Source organism: Panthera pardus, unplaced genomic scaffold (assembly GCF_024362965.1).
Source record: "Panthera pardus isolate Hobbes unplaced genomic scaffold, ASM2436296v1 HiC_scaffold_16, whole genome shotgun sequence".
In the NCBI taxonomy this organism is placed as follows: Eukaryota; Metazoa; Chordata; class Mammalia; order Carnivora; family Felidae; genus Panthera; species Panthera pardus.
In genome coordinates, this window is record NW_026526721.1 from 56,774,758 (window position 1) to 56,784,790 (window position 10,033).

A 10,033-nucleotide genomic window follows, 5' to 3' on the forward strand; every position below is an offset into this window, starting at 1 on the left:
GTCTAGCCCCACTGTCATCAATCCATGCGTGGGGTCTGAGGTGAGAAATTATGGTAAGAAAAAGAAGGAATGATATGTTTTCACCAAGAGCCCTGTAAGGAGCACAAGAAGGTCTTATTTTGGGGCTTGTACCCCAAGCCCCCAAGTACATGGTAGTACCCGTGTACTACCCTACATGGGTAGTAGGGTGAACAGCACAATGCCGAGACACCACCCTGCCCGTGACTTTGTGCAGTGTAAACTGGAGGGGATAGTGGTGCGCATCTGGTTTTTGAGACATTCCGCATCTTAGCCGTCATGGAACAGGGTGGGGCTGTGGGCGGTGGAGCCCCGGGCCTTTCCTAAGGAGCCTGCTCTCCGGGACATTTCAGTACTTGAGACAGTAGTGAGATGCCTGGAGAGAAAACAGCAGGAAAGGTCTCTTCATCCTTCCTGCAGGGAACAGGAAGTCTCAGGCACTATGTGGAAGCAGAGGGCGCCCTGTGAGCCCCCAAGGAACAGGCTCTTAGGACCCTCAGAGGTAACTGAGAACGCAAAGCCGAGTGTGCAATTTGTACAAGGCTGAATGAAACCCAGCATTTTTTCTGATGGAGGGCTAGAACTGTGGAAACAGAATAACGAAAAAATTGCTCCAATTTTTATCCATGGGCTGCTGTGGCTTAGAGGCTGTTAAAATAAAATAAAATTGAGACCGGGCTTGAAAATCCTCCAAGCAGACAAAACCATTTAAGCCACTTAAGCAAAACTAAATCTAGCGTATTTTATGAATAGAAGGAAACTTCACTTAGGTTATTTCTTGTAAATGCCTCTGATAATCATAGAAGAAACTTAAGTCATCTTCCTAAAATGGTATAAGATAATTTTACACAAGCCTCTGCTGCCGAGAAACCCTCCTTGAAATTACCAGTCCCGGTGAAGGCTTAACAACTTCTTCAGTCCACTTTATAAGCCGCCCTGTTATGGCAGGACTCTGAGGGCCATAGCAGTTTGGGATTGAGAGACTCCCAGTTCGCACACTGTTTTTTGTGCACAATAAGGTGCTTACTTAACTGAGCGCTGTTTTACTGCTCTGCTTTTAATCGTTTCTGGATTTTTGACGAGACAGGGGATGTCTACCAGAGCAATCATTTCATACTTGTCATGTTTCCTTAACCTGAATTGCTTTCTGCTCTGCTTTCACCCTCCTCTCTACCTGTCTAGACTTCTGTTTTTGTCAACTCTGCCAACTCTCTTGAAATGCACGCTCCCAGGTCCGATCCTCACTGACATTTCTGATCTCTATCACCCAGTTCTGATCTATCCTATGCTACCTTGTCTTACTGCTCATCATTTCGCGGGGATGTGGCTTCCCCCAACAGACTGTAACCTTTGATTTTCATTTCTGAATAACTACCAACCACTCAGTAAAGCACTTTAAACCTTGTAAAGTTTGAAAAAATGTTTATTGACGGGCTTACTGACATAAATTTAAGGGTCAGTTAAACATTCTGCATCTAATTTTAAAAAAGAACACAGCAATAACACAACTCTATAAAGTAGCTGTTTCCCCTCTAGCAGACTACAGAAATAGAAAAATTCATAGTGCTTTGCAAGGGCAATTAAAAGATTTTTGGCTGTATTATTTTTAACATTGTGTCTTTGAATTAACTCTCCTTTGGAAACACCATTAGTTTCAGTTCTCCAAGCTATCCTAGGTAGAGAGAGTATGAGAGTCAGAATTATAAATGGGTATTTTTAAGAATTTGCTAAACATTTTATGGTCTTTGCTTTCAATTTTATACCATTTCCTTTGTGATTTGGACTCTCTGGTTTGGCTGAGTTTGAATTATTCTAGTCTGGTTTAGTTTGGGTAGATTTATTTTTTGTCTGGTTCAGTTTTGTTATTGGACCTTAGTTATTAAAATCTGTTAGTAAAAAAGTAAATTGTCATCCAGAATATCGAATATGTTTATGAGCCTCATATACATACTAGCATATTAGGTCAGTGGTAAATCCAAGAAAGGCAAAATTCCTTGTTAGCTATGATTTTAAAATAAGTCTTAGAGGGGCACCTGGGTGGCTCAGTCGGTTGAGCGTCCGACTTCGGCTCAGGTCATGATCTCACAGTCCGTGGGTTCAGCCCCGCGTCGGGCTCTGTGCTGACAGCTCAGAGCCTGGAGCCTGTTTCAGATTCTGTGTCTCCCTCTTTCTCTGACCCTCCCTGTTCATGCTCTCTCTCTCTCTGTCTCAAAAATAAATAAATGTTAAAAAAAATTTTTTTTTAAATAAAATAAAATAAGTCTTAGAAATGCACCCTCTTGTGTTTTGAAATGAGACGTTATAGAATATTTTAGAGCTAAAGTAGTAAAATTCAGGAGCGTCATCTTGAATTAGGTGCTGTCCTTTTGACACTAAAAAAGGATACTTCTGTCTTAATTCATACCCTACGTTAACCATTACTTGGAAGTGACATCATGATCACCATGTCACCAGGTAACTTTTCGTGAACATTCTCAATGTACCATGCAGTGTGTTTACCATTTCTAAGTATTATCCAATTTAATACTTACAGCAAACTTAATATAAGTACCATTATTTTAAGAAATTAAGAAACTTGACACAAGTTTCATAGTTACTAAAAGTAATGAAGCTAAGCCTTTATCTTGGGTTCATTTGACCAGAAGGTTGCAATCTTAGTTATGAAATTAGCCAGTACTTTATGCTTACTCTGCTAACCACATCTATTAAAAATGAACGCTCTCAACATAAATTCAGTACATTTAAAATCTTCATTACCTGTGCTTGCTCTCTCTCCTTTCTCTTTCTTTTCCTCTCACTTTCTTTTCTTTTAAGTTTTTGTGAAAAACAGGGCCTTTAATCAGTATATTCTATATTCTCAATGACACATTTGCATTATGTTTCGAATTTAATGCATTTCCATTTAAATCAATGTATTTTTAGTAAAATCAAACAGACATAATACATTTTCAAAGAACTTTTTACCTACATTATTTATGTAGTATAAAGAGGATTTAAGAGAATAAAATTAGCCATTATATCTGTAAATTCAAATTTCTTTTTAGCTCAACAACCATGCTTGAACACCTTCAACATTTGGCAAAGGAATTCAGCAAAGTGATTACAGTATCTTGAGTTGAATTGCCTGTAACCAAACTGAAAATGAAGAAAATGAAATTCTTGTGCTGTGTAGACTTGAATGCAAATCTTGCAATAATTGTATTTAAATTTGAATTCTTGCTTAACTTCACAATGGCATCCCGTGAGAATTACCAGGAGAATTGTGAGGGGAAAGATACATATTCAATTTCTAAACAAAAAGAAGTTATTTTAAAAGTTTTGGAATATAGTTGCGTTTTGAAACCCAGCATTGTTTACAATTGGTACATGAAAGCCGATTGATTTAAATAGATAGTCTCAAAATTTGGCTCCTTATACTATATCTCTTGGATTTGAGCTCAAGACCTGATGCTCAACAGGGCACAGGTATTGTAGGCAGGGATGCGGGTGGAGGATGGAGAGGTTATAAGGACTGTAGAGCATGGTTTCTGATAGCTGTCGGGAAATAACCTAAAGAATTCCATACCATCGCCAAATTCTCTCTTCTTCCTGACTTGAATGAAAAAAAAATAATTTAGTAATAGAATTATGATTTGATTCCTAATAAAAATAATTCAGTGAAAACAGCATGAGCTCATAAATAATAATACAAACTGTCAAATTAGAAGGACTCAATAACCCAGATTAGCCCTGAGTTCTCACTGAAGTTATAGAGTCCCTCTTTAAGCCCAGTGTTTTTTGAAAATGTGGTCCTTAGATTAGGATTTAATAAAAATATAGATTTCTGGGACTACCAGGCTACTGAGTCAGAATACCCATGGGAGAACTCAGAATCTCTATTTTAGCTAGTACCACAAGTAATTTTTAAAACTGTAGCATACCAGTAAAGTACAGAAATCTCAAGTGTGCATCTGGATGCATATTTACATATGAATATACCCGTGTAACTGCCATTCAGAATCAAGATATAGCACATTTCCATTGCCCTAAAAAGATATCTCTGCTGCTTTTCAGGTAATAACACACCCAGAGGAAAAATACCACAATTTGTCTTTTCTTAAGCCACATGAAAGTGGAATACACGGTATTTTTTTGGTAACTGATAGACTTCTTTCAACGTTGTATATTTTAGATTCATCCATGCTATTGAGCCTATTAACAGGTATTCTGTTTTAATTGTTTTATAGTTGAATGATGGCTATTTGGGTAGTTTTCTAGGTGATTCTTATGAACTACATTTGTCCTTTGAGCAACTTAGTTTGAATTCCATGGGTCCACCTATATAAAGATTTTTTTCAATAAATACAGTATAGTACTGTAAATGTATTTTCCCTTCCTTATTATTTTCTTAATAACATTTTCTTTTTGCTAGCTTACTTTATTGAAGGAATAAAGTATATAATACATAAAATATGCAAAATATGTATTAATTGGCTTTATGTTATCAGTAAGGCTTCCAGTTAACAGTAGGCTATTGGTAGTAAAGTTTTTGGAGAGTCAAAAGTTATATGTAGGTTTTGACTCTGTGGGGGGTTGGCACCTCTAACCCCTGCATTGTTCAAGGAAGTATCAAGTATATAACATTTAAAAATCTTTCACTTGGATCTTTGAAGAAGTATTCTGTGATTGATCAGGGCAGCTGCAACCAAAATAAGAACTTTTGAAAATCCTATCCCCTAACCATTTTACCATGGGGTTTCAAATTCGAATCACTTCTTTGGTTGAAACATATTTACAGAGGTTGGATTTACATTTAAGTAAATGTTATCTAAGAGAACTTTATATGCATAAACCACCTAAAATGCTTTATTATATCCCATCACCGTGTATAGGTTTATTAGATTAGTTGGATTAGGGAAGGTTGACAGGAACACACTAATAAGGAAAGCCAGTGAATAACAAGCTATCCTATTTTAATTATGGAAAAGAGGGATGAAGAGGGAGGGAATGAAGTGGATTGTAGGGTTGTGGAGGCCCTTTCTCAAATACCTTGCATCTCCTTCCAGTCCCATTCACTTCTTCCCATGCTATAACCTGCTACCTGCTACCTGCCACCATTTCCTATTGAAGTCGTCCTGAGTAGGGCTGCACACCCCACTCTCCTGTGGGTTCTGGGGAAAATAGCAGCATTGAATAGACAGGACTGTCTCCTATGTCCTCTTTTCCTCGGTCCAGGCATGGAGACCTAGATTCACAAGAAAACCCTCAGTGCCATGGTGGTGGGTACCTTATCCAACACAGCATTAGGCATAATCTTTCTCAGGCAGTAAATGCAGAAAGTTCCAGTGATGCTCTAGGAATATAGATGTTTCTCAAAGTTTACCTTTCACTCAGCATGGGGCTGGATCTAGGCTATGGAAACTCAGGGAGAAGGACATTCAAACCACACTCAAATTTATTTGTTGAATGGTAGTCATATTCCTTATGTAATATAACTGAGAACTTAGTGAATAAGTCTTCTATTTGACCTTAGAATTTGTTTCTTATTAGGACCCTGAGTTCCCATAAGGAAATGACTGAACTAATAGTCAATGAAGAAGCCTGGATTTATGGTAACAGTCTAAAGTTTTTTACAATATGCGAAATAATTATGTATATTTACATGTGTGTACTAACACTATTCACCTTCTGTTCTCAATATGCAGCTTGACTGACCTGTGAAAATCTAAGCTCATATCCCTTTGCCAGAACCTTCAATGGCTTTTTTTTCCTCACTCAGAGAAACATACAAAATCTAAAAAATTAAAAAAAAAAATCCAAATTCCTTACATTGGCTTATAAGATTGTAGATGATCTGTTACCTCCCTAACTTCGTGTCCTACCCTTGTCTTCCAAGCTCCTTTATCCCCTCCTAGCCATGTTGGCTTTCTTAACTCTTCCCTTAAACACATGAAGCACACACTCAGCTAAAGCCTTTGCACTCACTGAGCCTTTGGCCTGAAATACTCTTTCCAGAGCTATTCCATGGGCTTGCTCTTGAACTTGCTTTTGCTTATTTACTTAAATTATATTTGATCAGGTAGAGTTCTTTTTGACTGTGCCATCTAAAAAAGCAACTTTTTTCTACATTGTCACTCCCTAGCCCCCACACATACTATCTGCTCACTTTTCAAAATTTTGTTCCCTATTTTTCCCAACTAGAAGTTGAGCTCCATGGGGCTACACCTCCCTTGCTCCCTATTGCTTTCCAAGAATGGAGAAGATCATGTAGTGAATGGTCAAAACATATTTTTAATAAATGAAGCAATGGAGAGGGATAATATAATAAAACTTAAATTGTGAGACGGCTGAGTTTGGGCTTGACTTTGTTCATCTTTTATTATCAAAAGACACTATTGTAAAGGCATTACAGCTGCACTAACAGGTGCCAGCACAAATGTTTGAAGCTCACAGATAAAAAGATTTTGGGGTGGTGTGTGTGTGTGTCGAAGAGGGGAAGTATATTTATGTTTCATTTTGGTAGAACTTGTGTCTCTGCAGCATGCCCTAAAAGGTCACACAGACATAAATCATGAACCTCACTCAGTGCAACAGGTGTGACCTGAGACCCTTAGCCTCCGCTAGGAGCCTCACTAGTCAAGTAAATTACCACATGCCAATAAAGAGGATGGAACCAAAACTTGTTCTGAGATTCTCTTACTTTTCAGTGATATATTATAATCTATTTTTCCTTTCATTCTTGACTTCCCAATTCATTTTCACTTCACCCTCATCATCTTTCCTACCTTCCTGAAAGTGCCAATCTTCCCAGTTCTAGAATATCTTCACTTCCATATCTGCTTTTTATAGGCATGCCATTTGGTGAGACAAGAACCCTTGCCCTGCCTCTCAATTTCTTTTTTTTTTTTTAATATATGAAATTTATTGTCAAATTGGTTTCCATACAACACCCAGTGCTCATCCCAAAAGGTGCCCTCCTCAATACCCATCACCCACCCTCTCCTCCCTCCCACCCCCCCCCCCCATCAACCCTCAGTTTGTTCTCAGTTTTTAACAGTCTCTTATGCTTTGGCTCTCTCCCACTCTAACCTCTTTTTTTTTTCCTTCCCCTCCCCCATGGGTTTCTGTTAAGTTTCTCAGGATCCACAGAAGAGTGAAACCATATGGTATCTGTCTTTCTCTGTATGGCTTATAGCAGCACTTTCAACAATGGCCAAAGTATGGAAAGAGCCTAAATGTCCATCAACTGATGAATGGATAAAGAAATTGTGGTTTATATACACAATGGACTACTACGTGGCAATGAGAAAGAATGAAATATGGCCTTTTGTAGCAACGTGGATGGAACTGGAGAGTGTGATGCTAAGTGAAATAAGCCATACAGAGAAAGACAGATCTCAATTTCTGAAACAAGCTCTATCCAACACCACTGTGGATGCTCTGCTCTCAAGGGGAGACAAATGGCCTGTTGGAGATATCAAATCAGCATCAGCAAGCAGTAAGCTTTTCTTTTGGTACAAGTTGATGTTTACAAGACTTGGTCACATATCACATACATTTTTCACCAATACAACATATGTGCTATCTAGAGCCCGTTTACTTTATGACAACTTTGGCTACATGGTGATCAAATTATGGCAAAACTAAGTTATATATATTTATATTGGGGTGCCTGGGTGGCTCAGTCAGTTGAGCGTCCGACTTCGGCTCAGGTCATGATCTCGCAGTTTGTGAGTTCGAGCCCCACATCGGGCTCTGTGCTGACAGCTCAGAGCCCGGAGCCTGCTTCGGATTCTGTGTCTCCCTCTCTCTCTGCCCCTCCCCCACTCACACTCTATCTCTCCTTCAAAAATAAATAAACGAAAAAATTAGCTATATTTATATCATCATTAATTAGGCTTAGAAATGTAACATCCACAAAAAACCAACACTCACACAAAAACCAATCCTTGGTGGCATGTTAAGTGTATACTTCAGCATGCAGAGAAAAACACTTAATTGAATGCTGTGCTCTGCATCTTACCTAGAAATTCCCTCCAGAAATGTATGCCCCAAACTTGGTAGCAAGAACGATGGAAGAGATCTGGAAGAGGGGAGTTGAAAACAACAGTAGCAACAGGAATAATGTTCAGCTCATCTATAGATTTTCTAACTGAAGATACTATTAAGGGGGTCCCATAAATTGATGAAGAGTGGGCAGAAAGTCACAATTGATATATTTTTAAAAACTACAATTACTATTATGTAAGAGAGCAAGGAACCCAATGGATCCAGAAACATAGAAACAGTTGCTATATTAGGGTAGGGAGGTGGTAGGTAATGTTTTTTCCAATTTTTTAAAAATTTTCTTGTTATTATATTATTAGGATGATAAATTAATAATCATTTAAAAATTGGCAATAATTGGAGCACTGGGTGGCTTAGTCAGTTAAGCATCCCACTTTGGCTCAGGTCATGGCTTCGTGGTTCATGGGTTCCAGCCCCACATTAGGCTCTGTGCTGACATCGGAGACTGAAGCCTGTTTCGGATTCTGTACCCCACTCCTCCTTCCCCTGCTCATGCTCTGTCTTTCTCTCTCAAAAATAAGTAAACATTAAAAAATAAAAAAATTAAAATTGGAAACAAGTTCCATATAGTATTGTGGATTTGTCGGTACTAAATTTAGGGATTGTATCTCAAATCTTAGAAGATGCTTAATGACACTTATAAATAAGTAGCTCTCCCTGTATATCCAGAAAATGGCCATATCTCAAAGTATGGAAGAATTAGAAGTACAGGTGGTTATAGCCCCCGCCTTGCAAATCAAATACTATAGACAATTTTACCATAACACGGAAGCCCAAAATGGAAAGGAAGTAATATTTACTGAGCATCTAACACATGGCAGATATTTCTCAGGTTAGCTTATCTCCCCCCACCTCCCCAACAAGCCTGGGGGGTTGTATTGCCCCATTTTAGAGAGAAGCAAATGGAGTTTTAGAAGGATTGAGTAACATCCAACACCACAGAGCCGGAGAGTTCGATTCAAATGCAGGCTTGCCTGTGCTTGAGATAGGAACATGTGAAAATGAATATTCACTTGACTCTCAGGATTTAATTGTTTTTGTATTGCCAAAGTGTTTTTGTGTCTATGTTTAAATAATCCAGAGCCTCTGGGCAGCCGAGTTTGGGGAGGCTAATATTATACTCTAATCTTGATGAGTCTTCATAAAACAATAAATATGGTATTGATAATTATACATGTGTGTTTAATAGAAAGTATCCTAAGCCACCTCTGCTTCATTTACTTGCCAAAAAGAAGTAAAAGTTAACTTAATCAGTGACATTTTCCATTCCTTCTACACTATCTTTCTACTGAGAGCTGCAGTACAGTGAACACTATAGCCAATAGGCCAAGGTGCCTGTACTAATGTACCTAAATGCATACCAGTTATCTACATTTGTTTCCAAACCCATTTATTTATATGCCAGCTTCATGTGTTGCTAAAAATAAATAATTTAACTCTGTGATATAAAATGCTTAAATTACAGTAGGGAAAAATGTCAGATTAATGAAAATTAAGTTGCACACTCTTGAAAAACTTAATAAAGGTAAATCTTTAGGTGATTGCTATGGAACTGGGCATGATCCATCTGAACAACTGAAAATATTGAAGGCCGGGGTGGGGGAAGAATCACAACACTTAAAATGATTCTGTAATCAGACTGTTACACAACTGCCTTTACGGTCTTGCTCCACTTGAAAGAATGCAAAACTAGAAAATATAGAGGGAGTATTACAAGTGTGCTTTAGATAAAGACAACTGGAATTTTAGTTGCAGAATCCATTTATCCTATGGCAAAAATCAGAAAGTGAATAAGCATGTATTTAGTTTAAAAAAAAAACCCTAAATATTTCTATATCACTTTTGATTTCCTGTTTTAAATAAAAGTTCTGATTAATAAAATTAATCATCTTAAGAGAAATTAACCAACTCATCTTGATTATCTCATTGTATTAGTTTTCTATGAACAATTTAAAACAACATTCAGTCT